Source organism: Littorina saxatilis, linkage group LG9, assembly GCF_037325665.1.
Source record: "Littorina saxatilis isolate snail1 linkage group LG9, US_GU_Lsax_2.0, whole genome shotgun sequence".
NCBI classification, from domain to species: Eukaryota; Metazoa; Mollusca; class Gastropoda; order Littorinimorpha; family Littorinidae; genus Littorina; species Littorina saxatilis.
Window position 1 is genome coordinate 35,621,822 of NC_090253.1, and position 14,778 is coordinate 35,636,599.

At 42.5% G+C, this 14,778-nt stretch overlaps 2 long non-coding RNA genes across 2 annotated transcripts; both read left to right on the forward strand.

Moving 5' to 3' along the window:
- Positions 1–2,696: 2,696 nt before the first annotated feature.
- LOC138975918 (uncharacterized) lies at positions 2,697–5,899 on the forward strand. Its single transcript, XR_011458812.1, has 3 exons — positions 2,697–3,070; positions 3,531–3,630; positions 4,462–5,899. It is a non-coding gene; the product is annotated as an uncharacterized lncRNA (long non-coding RNA).
- A 51-nt stretch (positions 5,900–5,950) lies between these two features.
- On the forward strand, positions 5,951–6,998 carry LOC138975919 (uncharacterized). Its single transcript, XR_011458813.1, has 2 exons — positions 5,951–6,009; positions 6,769–6,998. It is a non-coding gene; the product is annotated as an uncharacterized lncRNA (long non-coding RNA).
- Positions 6,999–14,778: the final 7,780 nt, after the last annotated feature.

The window sequence follows — 14,778 nt, forward strand, 5'->3', positions numbered from 1 at the left end:
AAGTTCTTCCCATCAATTTCTTTTTGCATGAGGCTGATGTGATAATTATGTTCTGCAAACATGCCTCTATTCCTGGTCAGTTTGGCTTCGAGCAATTTATTCCTGGTTGCATGGTTCCCAAGTTAATATTTTGTAACGTTCTCTTTGTTACGTCGTTAAAGTTCATGCTCTCAGTCAGTAAGTCTTCATGTTCCCCAGCTTCCCCTTTGTCTTGCCAGATGAGGTCAGCATTTGCTGTCAATGTGTGGTTGCATGGTCGATCATGGTCAGCGTTCTGTTACTGTCCCCTGTTTTCCTGGTCAGCTCAAGTTCTTGCTGAAGATGCCTCCTGAGTAAAATGTCCGACATTTTTCTGTTCCGATCTGCTTCAAGTCTTGTGTATGTTTTATCTCTTTGTCTAACATATGCACGTTCGTGCAGTCAGTGCGTGGTTGCATAGTTTCCACGTGAACTACTTCTTAAACATTAAATATCCCGTTTTTACCTGAATTGGTAAAATTTGCGTTGTTTGAATATACACGATTCTTTTCGCCAAAGTTTCTTTTCAATTTTGACTTCTAGCCAGTTCAAGTCCTTTGCATCAGCTTGTTATTGTTCTTTTTAAAAAAAAATTTTTTTAACGTTCTGGCATTTTCTTTTTCCTTTGCCAGTTCGAGTTGTCGCTCTTGTCTGAGTTATATTGATATCGGCCCAATTTTAAAGTTTCTTCTAACTTATCCTTTTTCCCAGAAAGTTCAAGTACTTACTTGCCCTGGACGCATTGGTGCATAAATCCAATGTTGAATTTTTTCTTTCTATCTTTCTCTCTAGCTACTCTATGTAGCCCGTGCAAATCCCTGCCGTGGATGCATGGTTGCTGCATGATTCCCAAATTGAATGCTGTAACTTGCTCTTTACCCAGTCTGTACAAATTCTTGCTGTCAATACAATAGAGGACGGTGAGGGATGCGATCTGGTAGAGCCTGGCTCGTCGCAGCCAAAAAGCACTGCATCCGGGGGCAGAGAGAGGTGGAAGGGAGGGAGCTATTCAAGGGAGGAGGCGTAAGGAAGACGTCGCGGCCATTCAGGTCAGGACTGTTACCATCCATTCTCCCCCGCTCGTCTTCCGCCCTGTCCCCGGCCCCTCGCCACTAATGGTGTCTGGAGGTCGCTCTAAGACTTTCTTTCAACGTCCTCAAAGCCGCCATTCATAGAATGGAAACTGTTCAGACTGCATGTGTAGTAAGCCCCCGCCTGCGTGTCTGTACACTCCCGGTCTGAGGATTTCAATGTCAAATCTTATTTAAAAGTTTCTTTGTTTAAATGTTCTTTACTCCACCTGCATGTCTGTACGCTCTCGGTCTTTGCATCTCAATGCCACTTAAAAAAAAAAGATACAAACATGTTTTGTCCCGATTCATCCCCAAAGCAACTGTCTGCGCAGAAAAGTCGGGTTTTGTGCAAAAAAGACGGACAGGCCGTGATCCCGAGGGTAGAGAGGTTCATCATGCAAGTGGTGGTCACTTCGGCGGCACGTGCCATACGTGATGAGCTATGACAGGGACGTGTTCCGTGCTAAACGTCTCATCTGACCAGCTGCGTGGTCAAGTTAGGACTTCCGCCAGTAACCTCATATCTTTGTTCCTAAACATGTATTACGTTATCATTAAGATTCATGCTTTGTTAGCACTAAGCAGTTGTTTTAATCAGTCTGGTTTTCTCTTGTTTTCATCTTATGAACATTCTAAATGTTAGACTAACTTATTGTCTTGTACAGAATAACAACTGTGTGAATGGTGCTATACTGAATGAAAGAGTGTGACATGAAGTTCTTGTACATCATTGTAAAGAGTGTGAATGACGTTTTAGTTTAGATGTCAAGCGCTTAGAGCAAGCCTTTTTAACGAAAGTTTTTGATTTAGCGCTATATAAATGTTATTATTATTATTATTATTATTATTATTAAGGAGAGAGAGAGAGAGAGAGGGAGAGGGAGAGAGAGAGAGAGAGAGAGAGAGAGAGAGAGATATTTTGGGCAAGTGTCAGGTGCGACCCTAGTCACTACAATCGGACTAAACTTCGCTGAAATGTGGTCTGGTCGAAACAGATGACGTCAATTCTAGTTGCTCTCGTCCGACTCCCGAGTTTTCAGCGGCCACCATAGTCACTAGAGTCGGTCTAAACTTCGCTGAGCTGTGGTACTCCCGTACTGCTTCGGGTTTGTTTGGTTCCCAGATGGCGTTAAACTGCCTTTCTCCCAAAACTCCGAAATCAAAATCGCCACCGCTCCCCCCCCCCCCCCCCCGAAAACCACAAAACCTCATTTGATAGTAAAAGAATTAATTTTGTCAACAGGCACTTCTTGCATTGGAATATAGTTATAGGCTTTTTGTGTCATGTTTGTACGGATCACCTCGTTGATGTCATCTAATTATATATTTGTTATTCTGTCTGTACGTTTGTGTGTCAGTCTGAGACAATTGCATTGGCGCTATACAAGCGGCCATCTCTGAATGAATCGTTCCCAAATTGTGTGTGTGTGTGCGTTCATGCCACTCATGGTCGGGTTAAAGCATCATTTTATGTCACACGATGTTGAACTTCGATAGAGACCTGCATCAGTAGGAATACCGGCACGGTTGGCCCAGTGGCAAGGCGTCCGCCCCGTGATCGGGAGGTCGTGGGTTCGAACCCCGGCCGGGTCATACCTAAGACTTTAAAGTGTGTCTAAACCCTGCAAGTACAGGTTTGAGTGTGTGTAGAGGGGTTCCAGTTACGACATTTTTCTGCACTTTAACCGCTCTGCGCTCAGCCGTTCACCAACTGGCATGCGTACTAAATTTGCTCATCCGGACTTTGCCGAGAAAACCCGAGAACTCCCGACGCGCCAGCCAAGTGCCTGTGACGTAGACATGGGAAGAGAGCACAATGGACGACAGTCAGTCGTGGCGCACAAAACGTGGTGAACCACAATCGTGTTGTACCATATAATTATGTTTGAACCTCGGGCACGAGAAAATGAAAGGAACGTGGAGGAAAATCATCTTTCTGACAACAGCAGCATGATTAATCGCCTTGGGAACACAGACTGGTGAGTAACGAAGTCACGTTTTATTTTGGGTACAAGCAACCGAGAAAAGGACATTCTGACAGGATGTGTCAAGCTTGGAGTCTAGATCTAGATCTGAACTGTGACATGAGTACCGTTTGTGTGGGTGTTTGTGCACTAGGCTATGCTAACTTGGTTTTTCAGTCTGTCTCCAGAGCTAGTGTCTATTTTGGACATGACCTGGTTATATGCAAGAAATTCACTAGGCCTCCAGAATGAACATTTTATAGAAGCAAACTCACGAAGATCGACACGCACGAGCTTTTGACGAAGGCGAATCTGGCAGTCCCTAGTGTTTACATTTTGAGTTGGCAAGTTACATTTTTAGAACTAATGTTATTATTTCTTTCTGATGAAATCTAAGAATACTTCCAACATGTGTGCATTCGCAACACTCGGCGGAAGGATAGAAACGAGTGAAAATTGTTTGTGATACTTTCAGGTCTGAATGTGCCAACTGTGTGGAGATGGAGAAAGTGGAGGAATGCAACTGCTGCACAGAGTCTACTAAAATTATGAAGAAGCTGAACTGTCCCAGGCAGGTATGTATTAATTTTTACTTGGCATTAGTTAAATTACTTTTTTTTTCAATGAAAAGAGCAAAGGAAAAGTGTGACTATTTTGCAACATAGATGCAGAGGTTATTCATTACTATAAATAGTCTGTAAAGCCTTAACTTCATAATGTCTGTTAGAAGTTTAGTTCTTACACTGCTCCCATGGGGTCGCCTTCACGCGGCGGGAGTGTTTCCACTAAGCTTCCCCACCCCTTTACTTCTCTTCTTTTGTCTTATTTCTGCCTTACCAGTCCTTTCACCTATATTTCCTTCCAAGAAAACTCTCCCTACTATTCCTTGCAGTTTTCCGATTCCTTTCTTGTTGTCTTATTTCTACCTGACTGGATCCATCACCTTTATTTCACTTACCAAAAGTCTTCTTTTCCACATCCTTATTTCTCTGCCCCCCGCATGTCGTAAGAGGCGACTAGCGGATTCTGTTTCTCCTTTTACCCTTGTTAAGTGTTTCTTGTATAGAATATAGTCAATGTTTGTAAAGATTTTAGTCAAGCAGTACGTAAGAAATGTTAAGTCCTTTGTACTGGAAACTTGCATTCTCCCAGTAAGGTCATATATTGTACTACGTTGCAAGCCCCTGGAACAATTTTTTGATTCGTGCTTTTGTGAACAAGAAACAATTAACAAGTGGCTCTATCCCATCTCCCCCCTTTCCCCTATCCCATCTCCCCCCTTTCCCCGTCGCGATATAACCTTGAATGGTTGAAAACGACGTTAAACACCCAATAAAGAAAGACAGAAGTTCTTACACTAATTTCATAATTAACCATAAGTTATAACAATACTGTTATGTTTGCAGACCTCCCGAAAAAATTGGCATTACATGCATCACGCAGCTCCCATAATTTGAAAGCGTCTGCCTAAACACGGATATGCTGGAGACGGCATATTACCAGCAGGGCCTCACATCCATGAAAGATAGCATAGGACAAATGTCCTGGCCAATGTAAAAGTGATAGGACATTTGTCCTGAACAAAAACAAATCAATAGGACATTTTTTTTCCCGTAACAAAACGTAAATATAATTAAACTTGACTAGTTTCTTGGCACGAGGGTAAACGAACAAAAATACTTTTCTTGGCAAAAAGGTAACAGAAAATATAAAATAAATTACATTGAGTCAGTGCAGTGTTTCTGTCTCTGAACTTCAACTACTGTGCTGGTTCCTTTCTTTTGCTGAAGAGCATTCGCTTCCTCGTGGATGTCCACTTTTCAACAACCTTCACCACCCACTCTGACTTGTGAATGTCATCCTTTGGCCCCTCCAGGTACACACGCATCAGCATATCTTGATGCTCAGGTGTGATGGCATCTGACATCGCCTTCAAAAACTCTAAGAAAGCAGTTGTTGAATCGTAGTGAGTCGCTGTAGACAGATCTAACTGCTCAACGTTTGGCACTTCTAGTTCGTGCAACAGCCCACATCAAAGATTTGAATTTTGTCATCGGCAAACACTCCAGTACCATCCAGTGAGCAGCTTTGACTGCCACAGCTGCCCCCTTTTCTTGTTTTGTCAGCTGTCGGATTTCAACTATCTCCTTGTCTCTCTGGAGAGATGGCACTTGCACACTAACAGCATGGTCTTTGGTTTCTTGATGATCGGTAAGGGCCGATTTGCGAAAGTTCGAACAGCCAACGGTAAAAGTGTTGGACTTCCCTGTGTGCTGACATGAGGTGCAAAACATAAGTTTCCTCTCTGGGTCATGCGACACCCACGGGAATGATGTCGCCCAGCTTGAGACGAAGTTACGCGTGGGGGTGAGGGAGGGGGTAGTGTCTTTCTTCGGCTCCGATGTTTGACTATCGCGATCGACATTCTCACCTGGGCGATCGGGCTCTAACTGCTCTGGGGCTGGAGGAAGCTCAGTTTCCGTGCTACTGACAGATGATGAGGGAAGGGACTTGAAGTGTAATTTCTTCTGTCCCTTTTCTGGGATCAGTTTTCGTTTAGGCGGCATGTTTGTTATTTTCGGGGAAAGCGCGAAGGAAGGCAACTCTCAACTGGCTTCGAGCATTCCGAGTTGCGAGCCTTGGAAACTCTTTGGTACTAGAGGCACAACGTGTCTAATTTCGTCTGCTACACATCGCTTCGCAATACATCGATAAAATAGCATTCAAACTACTGTAAATTGAGAAGTAGGCTTCTGACGATGTCCGGAGCAAATGATAGAATAATCGGACATTGACCACTTTGTGACAAAAACAATAGGACATTTGTCATCCTGCATGAAAAATGTATAGGACATTTGAAAAAAATATCCTCATATGTCCGATGTCCGACGTGGATGTGAGGCCCTGTACCAGTACCGGGAGGAGCATGGGTTTTTACAGGCTCCTCTTAAGGAGTAAGTGACACACCTATCTTTCTTTACCAAGCATGTGCTTGTCACATCATCGTGATGTGTTGGCAGATACTTCTAGGTCTGTTCCACATGACAAATGTACCCCGTACACCCATCCATTCACACACCTGAAGAAGAAGGTGACAGACGATTTTTTTTAATTTGCAGGTTTAAAGCAATCCTTGTTTTTCATGTCTTAAAAACTTTTTCTTCTCACAAAGTTGAAAGTTGGTCCATTAAAAAAAACCATTAAATTAAAAGATAAGACATACAAGTGCACACATAGTATTTCCTCTTCTTGTCGATCACGCGTCTATATTGTGATACATGTGTTTGACATGGTATGATGCATATAATATATTATATACAAACCAGTAAATATTATTTTGTTATCCTCGGATCTCTCCACACTGAAGTCCAGAAGTGAATAATAGATTCATAGTTTATACACTTTGTGTGAAACAAGATTAACATAATGCTGGAAAGAAACACATTTTGGAAAGTACATTTTAAACATAAATAACTAGGTAAAATGAAAGATTTACATGGATCTTGTCATACTGTCACACACACGCACACACACGCACACACACACACACACACACACACACACACACACAGCCAGCCAGCCATGAAACAAGCCATTCTATCAATTCACGAAAAATAAGTGTTCTTCCCCCCACTTTCCACACCTTTTGTAGGAACACCCTGCCGGACTATGCAACACACACTTATGTCACAGATTTTGTGATTATTTTTCAGGAAGTACCGCTACATAGGATTCTGACAGCTTGTGAGGTGGTGCCATGGTGTGCTAGGGAGGAAAATCAGGATACCTTTACCTTCATGTGGAGTACGGGCCATCAGATATGCATTTCCGTCTGATGTACTACAGAGGTTTTGAGTGGTCTGAGCTTGAATGAAAATGGTAACATGAAAATGTATTTATAATCTAATGCATCACTTATGAAATAAAAGAGTAAAATCTGTAATTCCTTGCAAGTGCATTTTGTTCAGTATTGTCGTTGGTGTCAACATCAGCGGGGAAAAGTGGGATCAGTTTGGTTATCTTGTACTGTATGGTGCTGCAGCTTCTTATCGGTATGGGGGGTGGGGGGTGGGGGTGATATGCAGCGGCCCAAAAGTCAGGTTTGTCACAAAATTCCTCTGGGAAGGAAGCTTCAAAGGCACCTGGATCCTTTGTCAGCTTCTCAAACAGACGTTGAAGCAATCTTGACACGTGACCTGTAAATGTAACAGTGGATAGCTCAGGATGAGATAGTCGTGAAAAGGCATTATTAGCACGGAACCAAGTACAGCTTTTATGCTTGCAAAAATGCATTTTAGGAAGAATGCTGCAGTTCTAGCGAATACCGAACTGAACAAAATTAAATGTAATATTTCTCTCTCTGTCTTTTCCCTCTTCAGTTGTGTGTGTGAGTGTGTGTTTGGGTAAATTGCCAGAATTCTGGAGTATAAGAAAAGAAGAGGATTTTCATTTGTGTGTGTGTCTGCTAAAAACCAGCAGTCAGTAATTACCCTGCATGTAACTTACCATAAGCTCGTGGCCCTTTGCACTTCCTCACACTGTACTCTCCTTTCTTTCCTTTTGGGAATGTGATGGACAACGTCGGATTTCCTTCTTCATCAAGCGCTTCACCCCTGTCCCCATTTTCATTGTAATGCAGAGTGGCAAGGAACAGCCTGAAAACAGGATACAAATTTAAATGCACTGAATTAATGACTCTCACTCTCAGTCATAATTCCACGCTTTACTAAATATTAGACAGATACCTCATTCAAAATCACTCTGCACCCCTCCCCCCCTCCATGTGTATTTATTGTATAATTCTCATTAATAGATCTTATCCCCAAAAAAGCATAACTGAATGTGTAAATTGTACTATTGTTTGTTCATCTATTAGTTGCCTCCCTTCAAATTTATTTTTGAACAATTCCGAGAATACAATTTTAACTATAACTCAATGTCATACATAAAACAAGGAAGATAAATTGTGTAGAGATCTCAATTCCTTATTTTCAAATTTTTTTTTTAAAGGATATCACTATGCAATGTCATTAACAATTGCATCAAAATTATCTCCCTTGATCTCTCTTGCACAAGACATTTGTTTCAACTACATGTACATGTATTTGTTTGTTAGATTTGGGAGATTTTACAGGAATGAATCTAACAATCAATGACCTAGATATTTCTACATTGTAAAAACAAATCTGCTGGAGGTATGATGTGTGTTTATGTGTGTTTTGAGTGTGATTGTGTGTGTGTGTATATGTGAATGTGACTGCGTGTGAATGTGTGTGTGTGTGTGTGTCCGTCCGTCTATGTGTCAATCTGGATCAAAGTGTATGTGCATGTCTATGCGTATGTGTGGTGTATGTGTCTGTCCGTCTGTCTCTGTGGTTCTGGATCAAAGAAAGTGTATATGCATGTCTATGGGTGTGGTTGTGTGTGTCTGTGTCTGTTTGTGTGTTTGTGTGTGTCTTTCTGTGTGTATCTCTTCGTTATTATTCTATTGGCAAGACAGAGAGAGAAATCAGAAATCAGAATTTTTGAGAGTCTCAGTCTCCCTCCTACACATATTCACACGGACACACATACCTTACATAAACGATGGAGATGCAACGCACTACGTCTGCCGTTAAATTTAATCATGCACCGCCAACAGAAACATAACGATCACTTGCCTTCATCACTTTTCTTTTCCGTCGACTTTGAGTCTTTCTCCGGTTCGACACTTCTTCGTCAGCCGTCTCAACTGTCTTTTATGCAGCATTCAAATTCTTCTTCACATTGATAAACGTTAGTGGAATCCCTGACGGGACAGAATCCTCCAACTGACAATCTCCGACTCGGACGATAACCGAGTTCGGATTCGAACAAGGGAGCTGTGAACTGTTCTGCAAATGCATCATCTGCAAAATGGTGTCCACTCGTTGGTTGTGAATAAACCGTTTCCACAAAGTCAATCCAAGCTTTCCTTCTGTGAAAGACTTGAGGGAACCCGTGAGTAAGCTTACTTATTCCCGGCATGTTTGCATGGATAGTATTGCAACCGTAAACGACGCAGAAACGATCTACTCATGCTGACTCGTGTTTGCAGAAAGTTAGATCTAGATCCATGGAGAGGGCGCTGCTTCCGCTCCCACTCCCATTCCCATCTCTACGTCATCTGCCGACGTTTCTATTTTTAGCATCATCGTCTTGTTTCAGCTGAAGGCTGGCAGGTGCGAGCTTTTACGGACTTTTCCCACTCGCTGCGTCTGCTCCTCGCATCTTCGGGCCTTTGAAGGGGTGGGAATGGAATGCATCTGGGTGTATGTTTGCGTTGGTAATAAGGGTTTTGGGTTGAAAAATGGGGTTTAGATACACTTTAAAATTGGCAATCTAGTGGCTGCTCCGCCTGGCGTCTGGCATTATGGGGTTAGTGCTGGGACTGGTTGGTCCGGTGTCAGAATAATGTGACTGGGTGAGTCATGAAGCCTGTGCTGCGACTTCTGTCTTGTGTGTGGCGCACGTTATATGTCAAAGCAGCACCGCCCTGATATGGCCCTTCGTGGTCGGCTGGGCGTTAAGCAAACAAACAAACAAACAAAAAATCAGTAGGAATAGCATAGCACACGAAATACGCAAGCTAGCGAAACAAAACAACATGTTCTGGGAACTTTCTTTTCGTATGTAAAAGTTTCTAAGTTTTGTCTATTATGATTTTTGGTCACTTCCGTTCTTGTCAGGTCGATTTTGAGGGTATCCTAACCTTATTTGAGCGGCGGTCACGTGATCCATGTACATCAAATTTCTGATCCGAAAGATGATCAAGATAGTCAAGTGGACGGCCTTATATGGCATGGAACGTTTGAATGAAATGACACAGTAATAAATGCTTTGAAATGTGTCGAAATCATGTTTTTGCTTGGTATAGATTATCCACATTAGAATACCGGACCATGTTTCAGCAAAGCGACTAGAGTGACATGCGTGAATTGACTAACCAGACCTTGCTTGGTTCCAAGATGGTCGGTACTGCTTTTTGATGAAAATCGTCCAAATTAAAATCAGAAAACCCCAAAACCACATCTGTAAAAACCCAGAGTTTCTTAGCAAAATTATGTTTGAACTATTCCTGATTTGTGTTATTTTTACCTTTATCTTCGTGTTTGTATCAGGATTTACGAGGCTGCGAGTCGCCGTTTTGTCCAGTGCAGACCACTTATCAGCGAAGCGACTACAGTGACATGCGCAGTAGACTAACCAGACTAGACGAGTCGACCATTACAACTCGCCCCTTGGGTTGTGTTAGATCGCTATGAGTGTGTAAGGAAAAACTTTTGCTCCAGCCTCCTTGGGTGACGTGAGAATGAGCAGGATCGCGTTTAGAAAGCTGAATCAAATATCGATGTATGTGCCTTCCTACTCTGACCCTATTCAATTTTGTTTTTAAAAATCTGAAATTTACTTTTTATTTTCATTTTATAGGTGATCACTCAGAAAATAGTGCAAACTAAGTAGAACATTTGAGTGTGCACGACATTGCCTGAAAGATTAACAGTGACGCAGGCAGGGTTTTGATATTAGATAACAGAAAACATTGCATACTACGCTCCGTTTGTACTGTACAAGCTATTAGCGACTTCGTGTTTGCGATGTGGTGCTATGAAATACACACACACACACTCGGCGCGCACGCACACACACACACACACACACACACACACACACACACGCACACACACACACTCATACACACACACACACACACATATATACACACACACACTCCCACGCGCGCACGCAGATTCTTTGTGAGCTCATCTGTTCTCCGCTGAAGTTCGATTGATTTTTGACGTGTGTGTGTGTGTGTGTGTGTGTGTGTGTGTGGCGGAATTGGGTCGTGGGGATCGTCGGAAAAGGGGAGGGGTTTCTTTAACGTAACCGTTGACATTTAAAAGCACCTGTTGCACACATACGCTGCGGAAATGGAAACCCGAAAAATGAGCTTTCGAGTGAAATTTGCTGGAGTTCGGATTTTATTTGTTCAGGCTTGTGTGTGTGTGTGTGTGTGTGTGTGTGTGTGTGTGTGTGTGTGCATCGCTGTGTGTGTGCATCGCTGTGTGTGTGCATCGCTGTGTGTGTGTGTGTGTGTGTGTGTGTGTGTAAGAGAGAGAGAGAGAGAGAGAGAGAGAGAGAGAGAGAGAGAGAGAGAGATATCAAATCAAATCAAATCAAATCAAATTTTATTTTACGAGGGTTGTGGCATAAGCAATATAAACGAGCTTCTTTTCAACCAGCCCTCGCCCAGAGAGGGACTATTCTAATCTTGAATACATATCTATATATATATACGACTAGTGTCTGTGTGTCTGTCTGTGTGTCTGTCTGTGCGCGATGCGCGGCCAAGGTTCTCGATGGATCTGCTTCAAATTTGGTGGGCTTATTCAGAGAGACCCCGGTAACAACCTCATCGATGAGATATTTCAACACGTGCTCTCAGCGCGCAGCGCGGAACCGATTTTGGTTCCACCTCAGCTATTTTGGTTCCATCTCAGCTACCCGGGCCCCCATACCGACACACCATAGCCGCTACACCACATCACAACGCCAAACTTCTCGGTGGATCTTTTTCAAATTTGGACACCGTATTCAGCTACACCCCGGACACAATATCATCGATGAGATATTTCAACACGTGCTCTCAGCGCGCAGCGCTGAACTGATTTTGGGTTTTGTGTTCATTTCACCATTATAAGTAACTCTTCCTTATCTTCTCATCTTCTCCAGGTTTTCAGCGTTTACCTCCCTTCCTTCGTTTGGTGCACTTTTGTGTGAGTGGAGCGTCTTCGGATATTCCCGGCGTTCTGTTACTGTTTCTATTTTTAGAAGGTCAACGCAGTGTACAGAACGTAAATTGGACCCGTAAATTATCCTCACTGTAAAAGTGCAAAGGTCGAATCAATTTATAGCCACGCGAAAAATACACTGTCATCTATCTCTCTATAGATACGGCTTCTCTGTGTTTTTGTCTGTGTGTGTGTGAGTGTGTGTGTCTCTATGTAAGCAACACCTGTGCATTGTTCAGTTCTGTTTGTGATGTGGTCTGGCGGCTTTTGTGTAATTTTATGTTGAAAGCGGACAAACACTCAAGTCCTTAATGGCTCAAAACCGTAGGACTTTTAATATTAATTTTAACGTAATTTTATGTACGGGCCTTCCTTTGAGAAGCCATAACTTGCTCAGTCCTGTTTGAGTGGAGTTCGCCTCCAAAGGTGATTAACACGGTTACATTCGTCGACAAGGATGGGACTCGATATGGTCAGGAATGGCATTATGGCCACTGAATCATTTTCGTGCTGTTCCCATTCCACGAATCTGGGAGGGACCTAAGCTTGGCGGGTCCATTGTTCGGACCCGGCGAAGCCGGCGTACGGCTCTAAGTACTTCTTCCCGGCGAAGCCGGCTACCCGGCGAAGCGGGTATTCATTCTAGTATATATATATATATATATATATATATATATATACATACGTAAAACAATTACAAAAGATAAGCAAGGCAGAAAAACTATTCACATGACTATATACACGTTGTATGCTATACATACATGCTTGCGTTATGAAACACTGATGCTTTATGGACAGATATGATCAATATGAAAATAATCAGAACGAAGTCTTCCATCACTGTGACTTTTCGTAATTTGACATTAAATGTAATGAGAGGTGTTTTTTGAAAGTATTGAGACTTGTTGGGACTCGAACTGATTCCGGGAGAGAATTCCACAAAACGCTGCCAGAATAAGCTAAACTTGATTTAAAGAGATCTATCCGCGGAATGGGGACGTTGAATTTTCGGCTTGGTTTGGCTTTAAATTTTGTAATGAAAGCACCCGGTGCATGGCCGGAAAGGATTTTGTGAAGGAGCACGCCTTTATCCAAGCGAAGCGAGTGAAGCGAGCGAAGCTAGGTTGGTCCCACACTAGAGTTGATTTCAACCAAATGATGTGTGTGTGTGTGTGTGTGTGTGTGTGTGTGTGTGTGTGTTAGAACCCCTAAAACTTTCACAGTTTTGACTCGACTACAACAAAAATTGGCACAGGCAATGTTATTGATCCCAGGAAGGTTTTAAGACATAAATCGTTTTGATCCGACATCGACAACGGCAGTTACAAGCGCTTCCAATTTCTAAGTCATAACAAAGAAGGAGGTCAAACCCAGGTCAAGAAGACAATCAAAACTCATGACGTCAAACTCATGACATCATTCTCTTCAACACAAGGAGCTGAATTCAAAATGTTATGACATCTTCCATGACGTCAAACTTGAGGATTCCATTTCCAAGCTAAAGTCTTTGTGTACATCAAATCTGGTAGCACGAGATGTTGTAAGAGACACCGTGAATTACTTGCAATCCTGGTGAGTTGGTTGATATGATGGACGACGACAACGACAACGACAACAACAACAACAACAACAACAACAAAAAAAACAACACCACCACCACCACCACTAACAACAACAACAACAACAACAACAACAACAACAACTACAACGACACCACCACCACAACCACCACAACCACCAACAACGAGATGTTGTAAGAGACACCGTGAATTACTTGCAATCCTGGTGAGTTGGTTGATATGATGGACGACGACAACAACAACAACAACAACAACAACAACAACAACACCTCCACCACCACCAACAAAAAAACAACAACACCACCACCACCACCACTAACAACAACAACAACAACAACAACAACAACAACTACAACGACACCACCACCACAACCACCAACAACAAAAATCCATTAAAAACCGTTATTTTCCATTTCTCAACCGATTTTTGTGAACATTTGTGAAAAGGTCCGTTGTCCCTTACTGAAGATATCGAGATGTTGGACGAGACTTCGTTATTTACTTGTAATCAGGTAATCTAGGTGTACATCAAATCTCGTAGCACGAGATGTTGGACGAGACTTCGTCATTTGCTTGTAATCAGGTAATCTTGGCGTACATGAAATCTGGTAGCACGAGATGTTGGACGAGACTTCGTTATTTACTTGTAATCAGGTAATCTAGGTGTACATCATATCTCGTAGCACGAGATGTTGGACGAGACTTCGTCATTTGCTTGTAATCGCTCTCTCTCTCTCTCTCTCTCTCTCTCTCTCTCTCTCTCTCTCTCTCTCTCTCTCTCTCTCTCTGCCAAACATATATGCATTTACCATCCAAAGCACTGCATTTTCCGAGGAAAGATATCATCATAAACAGAGAGAGAGAGAGAGAGAGAGAGAGAGAGAGAGAGAGAGAGAGAGTAAACAAGTATGAAACAATAACAACAAAACAACAACAAGAACATTACACACAAAAAAGGACAGTATTGTCATCAAAACAACAACAACAACAAACACAACAGCCACAACAACAACCACAACAATTGACAAGATTTCTAGGTGTGGAACCTCTCTCTCTCTCTCTCTCTCTCTCTCTCTCTCTCTCTCTCTCTCTCGAGCTCTCGAGCTCTCTCTCTCTCTCTCTCTCTCTCTCTCTCTCAATGATGGCTCCTTCGCTTGGGGTATGCAGTGCCAGGTCGTGCCGAAGGCACTGCACTTCTACTTAATTTGATTTAAATCTTTCTTTTAAAGGCAAAATCTTAAGTTTTTTTTATAATCGTCGAAAACAAGACTGGATTGTTTTAATAGAACTGATTTTAGTGCTCGTCTGTGTAGACTGTACAGTGGTTTTAAAA